Source organism: Colobus angolensis, unplaced genomic scaffold, assembly GCF_000951035.1.
Source record: "Colobus angolensis palliatus isolate OR3802 unplaced genomic scaffold, Cang.pa_1.0 Scaffold112, whole genome shotgun sequence".
NCBI lineage: Eukaryota > Metazoa > Chordata > Mammalia > Primates > Cercopithecidae > Colobus > Colobus angolensis.
In genome coordinates this window covers 8,568,919-8,581,114 of record NW_012112253.1, presented here as the reverse complement: position 1 = coordinate 8,581,114, position 12,196 = coordinate 8,568,919, and the positions used below count along the sequence as shown (strand labels likewise).

General features: G+C 45.2%; 1 pseudogene across 1 annotated transcript; it reads left to right on the top strand.

Moving 5' to 3' along the window:
- The first annotated feature begins 9,245 nt into the window (after nucleotides 1-9,245).
- On the top strand, nucleotides 9,246-10,995 carry LOC105523217 (annotated as a pseudogene). The gene has a single exon (XR_001003558.1). The product of XR_001003558.1 is annotated as a protein LSM14 homolog A pseudogene (transcript).
- The last annotated feature ends 1,201 nt before the right edge of the window (nucleotides 10,996-12,196 follow it).

The window sequence follows — 12,196 nt, the reverse complement described above, 5'->3', positions numbered from 1 at the left end:
ACTCACTACCTAGCAGTTGCATCCTAGGATCTGTGCCTAAGCTATGCATCAATTTACTGGAGTTGGCTTCTGCCTCAGATTCTTCAAGCCCCACACAGGCTGCTGGATTCTCCAGTCTTCCAAGCTGGCCCTGAGTGTTACGATTCAGACAACTCAGCATGGAAAGAGAACATGCCTGGGGCCGAGGGGCTCGGCTACTCTCCCATAACAGCGAAAGGGAATTCCAGGAAAGCACTGGGCTTGGGGTCAGAGGGCGTGCGCTTGCCACTGCTACTAATTCATTGGCCTCACGAAAACATTTACTAATTAAAATGATAACCATAATGTTTATAGTTTACATAGGATTAAATTACAAACTTTCACATGCCAGGAGTTGCACTAAGTGTCTTACCTCCAACAGGGTTCAAATATTCCCATTTCACTCATGGGAAAGAAAATTACTAAGTGCAATGTGTTGAATAGTGTCCCCAGAAAGATCTGTCCGACTGTTCAACCCTAGTTTCTGTGAATGTGGCTTTATTTGGAAATAGGGTCTTTATACGTATAATTAAGTTAAGGATCTCCAGATGAAGTCCTCCTGGATTTAGGGTGGGCTTTTCTTTGCAGGGAAAGAGAGGGAGGTTTGACAGAAAGACACACAGAGAAGGCAGCCATGTGAAGACAAGGCAAGGATTGGAGTTCCTCAGCAACAAACCAAGGAACACCCATGGTTGGCAGAAGCCAGCAGAACCCAGGAGAGAGGCATGGGACAGACTCTCCTGTAGAGCCTCCAGAGGGAACCAATCTTGCCGGCACCTTGACTTCAGACTTCTGGTCTCCAGAATTGTGACAGAATAAATTTCTGTTGTTTGAAGCCACGTAGATTGTGGTAATTTGTTACAGTAGTCCTAGGAAGCTCATACACTTTCTCAAGGACATCTAGACAGTAAAAAGTAAGCCAGGATTTAAACCCAGATTTGCCAACTTCAGGTCCCTAGCAAATATGCCATATGAAGTCTTCGGCTCATTTCCTTAACAGAAAAGTGGAGGGTTAAATTCTGTAACCTGAGATCCCTTTGAATGCTGTGTCTCTGGATTCAAGGGCCAATCTAAAAGTGAGATCTGAAGGTGAGATTCAGTCTTGTACCTGAGGAGGCAAGTTTGACCACCACTGGGCTCCAAGGGACCTCATGTCTGAGAATTCCCTGGTGATAGTGACTCAATGTCTGCATTCATTGTATAGCAGGAGACCAAGATGAGATAGAAATAAAAGGAGAGAGAAGAATACAATCTAATACCTGGGTCCCAAAAACCATTTATCCTAATGCCAAATTGGAAGGATCCAACAATGTGATAGAGAACACATTCAAATGAGCACACTGTGGGATGGGACTGCATCAGGCCAGGCAGTGTTTGCAGATACAGATGCTCAAAGCAGGGGTGGGAGAGTTCTCTGTTATATTCTGCTCCTGCCACACCCAGTGCCTTGGGGTGGTGGGACCAAGAGTAGCAAGTTCCTTAAAGAGGGACAAGGATGGCCAAGGCCCTTTGAGATGGGAGAAAACACCTATGAGGGAAAGACATGGCTGACGTATCAAAGAACGGTCATATACATTGTGATCCCATTTCACCAACAAACCAGTTATACAGAGGGAGGGGCCACAGGAAGAGGGTCTAAGGAAGGCATTTATAATGATCAGAGCTGTCTAGAAGTGAAGGACCTATCATTGATCAGTAAAGCATTCCTTATTATTGGACATGAACCAAAACTATCCTGGGGACCATTTGGTAGAGCTGTGGTAGTAGGTTTTGGATCATCAGATGAGATGCTAGATGGGATAGTTTTGTATTTCCTGTCAACTCGAAGAGGCAGGGATTCTAGCGTCTGGTATTTCAATGCCTTCTCCCCTTTCTGAACTGCCAGCCTCTCCCTGTAGTTTTTGTGGGATGGTTTTGGCCAGATTCTATTGAAGGACCTGAGATTCATTCAGAAGAGGCACTGAGGGTAGTCTGTGTTGGGACGCGATGCTCCAGAGATTGGGGCAAAATACGTACCTGAAAGAGCTGGAATTAGTGTCATCTAAGGGCTAAGCTTAAGTCCTGGGAGCAAAGTGTGGCCCTTCACAGGAGAAGGGGGCAAAAGGTCAGAAGCCGTAAAGGAGGAGCCAGGAAGAAAATGGAATATAAAACGGGTAAAAATGAATGACTTGGGAAAGTGGAGAAAGGGAGGGGATGAGACACACACACACACGAAAGAGAGATGGACTCAGAACAGAGCCTCTCCCCAGCAGTGGGGGCAGCCCACAGCTACTCTGTTCTTGGGCAGTGGTCTCTGAATAGCAGAATGCACATGGATGTTGAAGTTCCCAGACCTAACCCATCAGGAGTGCGGGGCCAGTTTGGAAGGTTTCCTGTCTTGTTTAGGGAGGTCACTCGTGGACAGTCCAGAGTATTTCTGGATAATCTAGTGGTGAATTTGAGAAGATAACAGAGGGACCACGGAGTTCAGTTAGAATGACAAGAAGACTGGTCTGGTCCCATTTTCCATAAAAGCAAACCTTCCCAGGAAGCTTACTTAATGAACTCACCATGCTGGGTGCTGGGCTGAGCATCTCCTGCACTTAGACATATTAGTGGCAGCAACAACTTTGTGTGATGGCAGCTGTTTCTTGTTTTAATTTTACAATCGATGAAAATGATAGTTGAAGCCATTCAGCTGCTAAGTGGCTAAGTTGACCATCAAGCCTGGGTGGGCCTGACCTTGAGGCTGGTGCCTCATCACTCCTTGGGCCTGAGGTGCTCAGGCCACAGGGTGTTAATGCTGGAAAAGACACCAGAGATTCTTTCCCGCAACCCATAGTTTTTTTTTTTGTTGTTGTTGTTGTTGTTGTTTTTTGTGAGACGGAGTCTCGCTCTGTCGCCCAGGCTAGAGTGCCGTGGTGTCATATTGGCTCATTGCAAGTTCCACCTCCTGGATTCATGCCATTCTCCTGACTCAGCCTCCCAAGCCTCCCGAGTAGCTGGGACTACAGGCACCCACCAGCACGCCTGGCTAATTTTTTGTATTTTTAGTAGAGATGGGGTTTCACTGTGTTAGCCAGGATGGTCTCGATCTCCTGACTTGGTGATCTGCCCACCTCGGCCTCCCAAAGTGCTGGGATTACAGGCATGAACCACCACGTCTGGCCTGCAATCTGTTCTTTTTACGAAGGAGAGAACTGTGGCCTGTAGAGGGGAGGACGTGGCTTTACTAAAAGTTTTATTTTTGGAACAAGCTTCCAAGCTGGGGTTGGAAAGCCGGGAATCCTGCCCTGGGTCTCCAGCTCTTTGTCTTGTTTGGGTGCTGAGGGAGCCTGGCTTCTTGCCCTGGTTCCATCACTGACAGCTGAGCAAACCTCAGGCTCTCCTTTTCTTTAACTGTAAATTAAAGTCCTCCAGCTTGACTCACTCCTGGGCTCAGGTGGTGTTATTATCAGGACTAATTACATGGCTAGAGAGAGGGCTGAGCCTTTCCTGGGGAAACAAGGCCACTTAAAAGACACTATTATATTATTATTTTTTAACTGCCCTGATGTATTTGTAACCAAGGCTTCTTAGAATGATATTAAAATGTAAACAGAGAAAGGATCCAAAATTTAAACTGCACTTTTTCCTGCCATTTCCTGGTCAGCATAAGGAATATTGAGTTTTCTATCTAAGTGCTCACATAAGATATGAAATACCTGGGTAACGAGAGCAATTTGCTACTTAAATTGGAACCTTGCAAATCAATTATCAGGAACTAGAGCATGCATTTTCTCCTAAGCCAAAAAAAATTATTCTTCAAAATGACATTTGGCTCACTGCATGTCATAATCAAACGAGAAGCGAGCTCTAGTGCAGTAGCTCCACATCTAGGTGAAAAGGGAAAAAGAAATTATCCCCAAAGCTGCAAATCTTCTAAGATATGTGATCCTATATGTTCAAGACTGAAACAAGCCTTAGGAATTTAAAGAGTTTAAGAAGTCAAATTTGATTCAAATTCACTTCTTTACCGAAACTTGCAAAGCAAAAATCCCCAGTTTCTCTGGGTGGCATTTTATTGCCTGGCGATAGGTCTAGACAGGTCTAGAGGCAGGGGTTCAGAGTGTGGGGGAAGGGCAGTATTTCATAATATAGCAGTGGGAAAGGAGCTTAGAGGTTCTTTGGTATGGCGATTCTCGATCCTGGCTGCTCAGTGGAATTGCCTGGGATGCTTTTAAAAACCATGACTGGGGCTGGGTATGGTGGCTCACGCTTGTAATCCCAGCACTTTGTGGTGGCTGAGACGGGTGGATCACCTGAGGTCTAGAGTTCGAGGTCAGCCTGACCAACATGGAGAAAGCCCATCTCTACTAAAAACACAAAAGTTAGCCGGGCGTGGTGGCACATGCCTGTAATCCCAGCTACTCGGAGGCTGAGGTGGGAGAATCATTTGAACCCGGGAGGTAGAGGTTGCAGTGAGCTGAGATACAGCCATTGCACTCCAGCCTGGGCAACAAGAGCGAAACTCCGTATCAAACAAAACAAAACAAAACAAAAAACCATGGCTGGCCAGGTACAGTGGTTCACGCCTGTAATCCCAGGATTTTGGGACACCGAGGCAGGCAGGTTGCTTAAGCCCAGGGGTTTCAGACCAGCCTGGGCAACATGGCAAAACCCCATTTCTACAAAAAGTACAAAAATTAGCCAGGTGTGGTGGTGCATGCCCGTAGTCCCAGCTACTCGAGAGGCTGAGGTGGGAGGATCAATTAAGTCCAGGAGGCAGAGATTGCATTGAGCCGAGATCCCACCAGTGCACACCAGCCTGGGCAACAGAGCGAGACTCTGTCTCAAAACAACAACAACAACAACAACAAAACCGTGGCTAGCTGGGTTCTACCCCTAGAGATTCTGATTCAATCGATCCAGGTTGTTGGAGCTCAGCACCTGTATTACTTAGAAGATTTCCCAGGTGACTGTCATGTGCAGCCGGGGTTGAACCTAAGCTTCTCACAGGAGTGCTGTGACGATTAAATGAGATAAATGAAGAACGCACACCCAGAGCAGTACCTGGAACCCAGGTGCTTATGCATGGTGGCTTCCCTCCCCTGGCCTCTGGGTTCCTCCGTCTCTCCCTGCCCCACCGCCTCCACACCTTCTACCTCCCTCCACCCCATCATTCCCATTCCCTGCCCACCCCCAGCCCTGTTCCTGATGAGTTAATATAAGCAAAATCCTTTTCAAATTCCATCGAATTGCCTGTTGTTATGGTCCTGTGTGTGCGTGTGCACTTGTGCGTGTGTGTGCGTGTACACGGGCATGATGAGTTCCATACTCTCTTCAGAGGCAGGCGGTTGGGTGGGAGGAGTGGATTTATGACTTCTGGCAGAGTGTAGGGAGCTTTCCATTTTCTCATGAGGGTTCCTCCTTGGAGCATTCATTGTCGTTGTAACTGAGGTGTGCAGACTGCCAGGTCAGATTGTCCTAGGCTGGAGACAGGCGACTGTGTAAAGGGAAGCATTGCATGTTCCTGTGGCCCGGGGGCTCCCCTTGGGAGTGAAAAAGGGAGGGTGATTCCAGGTCTGCAAGGAGTGGTGGGCAGTCCAGAGCATCCTGTTTGTTGGAGGCAGGGCAGAGCTGGCTCCCAAGTACTTTCTCTTGTGACCCTCAAACCCTTGGGTCTTGTAGCTACTGCATATTCAGGTGTACAGGGGTGAAGAGGCCCATATTGGAGTGTTCTTTTCCAGCATACATTTGGGCTCCTTCATTTCTGAGAGGGCCACAAAGGAAGCCCACCTGAGCCAGAGTTTGAGAAAGTCCGTTTCATTATGGCTGACCTTTAGAAGCGGAGGTATAGTATACAAGTGCTCAGGGTCATTATCACATGCATCATCTCAAACATTTATCTTTCTGTGTGTGTGTGTTGAGACCATTTAATATCCTCCTTCTAGCTATTTGAAACCATATATCATTGGTAACTATAGTCATCTTACAGTGATATAGAACACTAGAACTTATTCCTCCTATTTAGCTGTAATTGTGTATCCCTTATATGTATAATCTATGCAATTATACGTATAGAAACATCACAATGTACTCCACAAATATGCACAATTACTCATCCGTTTAAAAAATAATTTTATTACCAAAGAAGCAGCAGAAGTGTGCAAAGCAAATATTTACCCCTTCATGGATTGTTTCAAATCTTTTGGCAAATTGGATGTGGGTTATTGTTAGGGTTGTAATGAGGAATCAGCATCTCAGCTGGCAGCAGCAGGGGTCCGGGGAGATCTTAACCTACCTGTTCAAACCCCTGAAGAACTTCCCTAAGCATCTGGCTGACCTCAGACCAGCCCTCCAATGCCCTTCTCTTCACGAACCAGCTGAAGGACCCTTCTTGGAATTGCTAATTTCTCTCCTTCATTATAACTCATGCTATACGTATTTATTCGGTGTTTTGCTCATCTTCATTGTTAAGGAGTGGCTTTAGCTGTACCTTTATTTTTCTCTGAAATTGGGGAAGATTTGAGAAACCAAGTAACCTTGGAAGTCTGTTGGAATGAGCTTAACTTTTTATTTAACATGAGCTTTAATTGACCATAGAAGTGAAAAGTTCTTACCAAAGACGGATATTGGAAAGACATACATCAATGCTTTTATTTCCTTATTACTATTTGTATTGGAATTAAACTCTTTCAGATGAAGAGTCTGGGTGTAGAAGAAAAATTATGGGCCACTTCTGAGATTAACACCCCTAATATGGTACATCTAGACATAGTGAGAGCTTTCAATCAATATTCTGCCGATATAAGTCTGCTGTCCTCCGGGATGAAATTGCCCAGGCTGGGAGAGTAATTTGATCTTGGAGTGACTTTAATCAATGTGCTTCTGTTAAGCAAATATTTCCAATTTTTCAGCAGTTTGTTTGCTGTGTAAATTTCCTTTCTCTGCCAATATGCTGAGCTGGCACCATTAATTTCCACAGGTGGGACAAGGCTGTTGGCTTCCCTGGGTTACTTTTCAGTGTGCTGGGAGCTGGAAGGATAGAATTTCACGAGCCATTGCAGCCAGCTGCTGAGCACCTGGGGCAACGTTTGCAGCAACCCAGGGACCACCCTCTAACACCAAGTGCCCCCCACGTTGCTGAGGAAGGTCTGGTTGTCTGAGGTTTACTTTGGACACATTTTTAATCATAGTGGTTGGCACAGACAGGAAGGCTGAGCCAGAAACGAAATATCTGGGAGCCACTAATATTCCAGCTGGGGTGAAACTTTCTGGAGTGACCTCCACCAAAGACTGCCTGTAGCAGCTGGGATGACCCACATTCTTCTCTTAAAGCAGTACCTTAGGAGAGAGAAGATTAAGAAATTCCATGCCCTGTGTCTCTTTCTGGGTCACTCAAAGGGATTTGAGGTCTTCTTTCAAGTTACAGCAACTGAATGCATAAAAATTGCTCAAGGAAAAGCATCATTTTAATTCTCCCTTTAGCTCTCAGCAGACAGAAAAATCCCTTTTAAATGTATTTCTAAACTTATGTTGTAAGGAGGCAGATGAGAAGCAAAGGTGAAATTCCAGAGGGAACAGAACACAAAAGCGCTTGTGCACATGCACCCTCACCTTGCACACCTACACCCCAGAGGCCAGCCTGGCCCAATGGGCTCTGTTTATTCAGTGTTGTCTTTTCCTGATAATTCTGCTGACGAGAGGGAAGCAACCCTTCTTCTTCTTCAGTCTGCAATATTTCACCCTCCAATTACTGTTTCAAATTTTGTTTTCAAGGCTCTGCCCAAATGCTGGATTCAGGGAACCCAAGGCTTTCGTTTTTGTACCTCTTTTATGGCACTTGACATTGGCTGCCTTTTCCCACTGCCTATGCGAGCTCTTTGGAAGACAAGGGCTCTTATTGGAGCTGAGTCCTGACTCCCCACTCAGTGTCAGGCATATGGAGGCAAAGTGCTTCCTCTGTGGCTCTGGGTAAGAGCTCCGATCATGCTCAGCTCCAGCAGGCTGGCCCTGCAAGCTGGTCTGTGTGTAAGCTGATGGCTGATTGGGCACCGTCAATGTGCAAGCCACATTTCTAATCAACTTCTATAGAAAACACTGGAGACAGGAGGGCACAATAGCTATGATATATCTTGGTCTTTTGACAAGAAGGAATCGCCAGTGCCTGGGGTGAGAATTTTTCCTTCATGACGAAAGACGGCAACCTCTTGTGAGTGCCTTCTCTGTGCCAGGTATGGTGTTCAGTGCTTTCAAGAATGTTCTCTGGCCGGGTGCGGTAGCTCATGCCTGTAATCCCAGCACTTTGGGAGGCTGAGGTGGGCGGATCACGAGGTCAGGAGATCAAGACCATCCTGACTAACACTGTGAAACCTTGTCTCTATTAAAAATACAAAAAAAAAATTAGCCGGACATGGTGGTGGGCGCCAGTAGTCCCAGTACTCGGGAAGCTGAGGCAGGAGAATGACATGAACCCGGGAGGCAGAGCTTGCAGTGAGCCGAGATTGCGCCACTGCACTCCAGCCTGGGTGACAGAGTGAGACTCCCTCTCAAAAAAAAAGTTCCTTGATTTAATTTTCACAACACATCTACGGCAAGAGTGGTAAGAGGTACACTTCCATGATGAGCAAACACTTTATAGAGATTCATTTCCAAAGCTAGAGCCAGAATTGGTGAAGTCCGGGCTACCTGGCATCAAGGCCTTTGCTATCCTGGGTTCTAATTCTAAAACTTTTCTTTGTCCAAAATTGGGTCCCAAGTTATGTGAAAGCTTGAGATAAAGACCAAAGTTTCATTGCTGGTCTGATAATTTTTCATATGTAAGATCTGGTTTAGAGTTTTGTGCCTAGATTGGGGTGCATTCCAACCTGGTTTCCTGGTCATCTTTTTAACTCTGGTCTACAGTGAATTAAACCTTCCACCAACTAAGTTAAGGCCTACTGTGCTAAGACTGTCATTTCTGTTGGACATGCCGATAAGTATTGAGAGGTTGTTTTTTATGATAGGCAATGGAGAAAAATAACTTTCTATTTTTCCTAAGCTGAAGTTTTCCCTGGTAAGAGTTCTTTCATGATTTTGCTGCTAAAGAAGAATGAGCCATTTCCAATTGGATAGACACAGTGATGGATTAGTGTTTTGTCCTCTAAATCCGGAAAACAACTTCGGATATCCAAATTGCCGAAGCAGTGCTTACATTTGGTTCTTTGAATGATTAGTTGGCATCAGTTAACAATAGATAAATGTTCCTGACGCGTAAAAGTCGCCAGCTTGTTGGGTCTGAAGCGGCTGCTGTAGGTGTCGACGGAGCTAGCAGGCGTGCAGAGCGGGCGACAGCGGCGTGGGATCTGCTTCTCTGCGAGCAGCCGGGAGCGGCGGCGGCGGCGCCATGAGCGGGGGCACCCCTTACATCGGCAGCAAGATCAGCCTCACCTCCAAGGCGGAGATCCGCTACGAGGGCATCCTCTACACCATCGACACCGAAAACTCCACCGTGGCCCTTGCCAAAGTTCGATCCTTTGGTACAGAAGACAGACCGACAGACCGTCCAATACCACCTCGAGATGAAGTCTTTGAATACATTGTATTCCGTGGGAGTGACATTAAAGACCTTACTGTTTGTGAGCCACCAAAACCACAGTGTTCTATGCCTCAAGACCCAGCTATCGTTCAGTCCTCACTAGGCTCATCGACTTCTTCATTCCAGTCCATGGGTTCTTATGGGCCTTTCGGCAGGATGCCCACATACAGTCAGTTCAGTCCAAGTTCCTTAGTTGGGCAGCAGTTTGGTGCTGTTGGTGTTGCTGGAAACTCTTTGACGTCCTTTGGAACAGAAACATCAAACAGTGGTACCTTACCCCAAAGTAGTGCGGTTGGTTTTGCCTTTACACAGGATACAAGATCTCTAAAAACACAGTTATCTCAAGGTCATTCAAGCCCTCAGTTAGACCCTTTGAGAAAAAGCCCAACCATGGAACAAGCAGTGCAGACCGCCTCGGCCCACTTACCTGCTCCAGCACCTGTTGGGAGAAGGAGTCCTGTATCAACCAGGCCTTTGCCATCTACCAGCCAAAAAGCAATAGAGAATCAGGAGCACAGGCGAGCTGAACTACACAAAGTTTCAAGGCCAGAAAATGAGCAACTCAGAAATGATAACAAGAGACAAGTAGCTCCAGGTGCTCCTTCAGCTCCAAGGAGAGGGCGTGGGGGTCATCTGGGTGGCAGGGGAAGATTTGGTATTCAGCGAGATGGGCCAATGAAATTTGAGAAAGACTTTGACTTTGAAAGTGCAAATGCACAATTCAACAAGTAAGAGATTGACAGAGAGTTTCATAATAAACTTAAATTAGAAGAAGATAAACTTGAGAAACAGGAGAAGCCTGTAAATGGTGAAGATAAAGGAGACTCAGGAGTTGATACCCAAAACAGTGAAGGAAATGCTGATGAAGAAGATCCACTTGGACCTAATTGCTATTATGACAAAACTAAATCCTTCTTTGATAATATTTCTTGTGATGACAATAGAGAACGAAGACCAACCTGGGCTGAAGAAAGAAGATTAAATGCTGAAACATTTGGAATCCCACTTTGTCCAAACCATGGCCGTGGGGGATACAGAGGCAGAGGAGGTCTTGGTTTCCGTGGTGGCAGAGGGCGTGGTGGTGGCAGAGGTGGTACCTTCACTGCCCCTCGAGGATTGCGAGGTGGATTCAGAGGAGGTCGTGGGGGCCGGGAGTTTGCAGATTTTGAATATAGGAAAGACAACAAAGTTGCTGCATAGTCTACAAACAAGTCTCTGAAAATAGGTGAATTTCTAGCTCTTCATGGTCCTGAAAATTGATTTCAGTCTTTGCGAAGAATGAAGAAGTGAATTCGCTGTACATTTGTCACCAGCACTGGGTTTTGTTTTTTGTTTGTTTTTCTGCTTAATTTCAAAGATAAAATGCAGTTACTTTTGCGGGTGGAAGGCTCATCTTAAAATATGAGCATTAAATCTATTTGGAATAGCAAAAAAAAAAAAAAAAAGTCACCAGCTATATGATAAAGCACACAGTAGCAGCTTCAAAGAGTTTGCCTTTGGAAAGGTGTTTTTAACTAAAACGAGTCCAAGAAACATGAAACAGCAAATTCATATTCACACACTGGCAGGCACTGCGGTTAATATGAGAGAATGTATTACTTTCTGGTAGCAATAAAGAGGTCTTGATTAGCAAAGTAGGACTTTATCGGAAAGTATGTGGTTCTTAAAACCCCTCTCACTTCCAGGGTTATATACCATAAATAGGACTTTTAGATAGGAGGATCATCTGAGAACACATATTTCTTCCCCTTCCTAATTTCCACTGGGAAGAAAATCAGAGCCTGCCTCAGTGCTATAGTGTGACACCCACATTCTAGAAATGTTGAGGAATCTCTGCAGGATTGGTACTGCTGGATGGAGGAGGAGTTTGCCTAGGCTTCCCCTTGTGTAAATGAACATTTTGCTTGAGAGGTGAGTGGGAGGGATCTCAACAAAACACTGCTAGTACAGGGCTGCAATCTCATATCTGAGATTCCAAAATGTGAGTAGATTTGAAAATGCATAGCTTTTGCTATCAATCAAAATTGGCACCAAAACTGATTTGGCCACAAAATGTAACCTGAATAACTTGAACTGTGATGGATCATAGTCATGACTCTGTGAACACAGGAAAAAAAAAAAAAAATCAGTGGATTAAATGATGAGAAGCTTGACGGATTAATTTCTGTCCTGGACAATACACACTTACCTGTAAATAAGGGATGATGGCTGTTTACTCAGTTAGAGACTATTTAGAAACACATGATTACTGAGAGCAGGGACACAGGAAGAGTTTTAAAAATCATCATTCATGGTGCTGCTTCTTCACCTGAGCACGTGCTCCCAGCCCAGCATCCATGTCCAACCCCAGTCTGCTCATGACAAGAACCCCAGATGACATGAATGCTTCTCAGATGTAGAGGTGGAAGCACTTACGCTAGTTGGATTCAACTTGAGGTTATAATGAATGATTCCTTAAAAAAAGAATGAGAGTATTTATATTTATGGTCTATGTCACATTATTTCACCAACCAGTTTATAACAATATACATTAACTATGGAAAAATTCTAATAGGATTTATATGATTTTATTTGCTTTATCTCACTCACTGGGACTCTCCCTATATTTGTAGAATGTTTTCTTGATTTTAAGAATTTGTC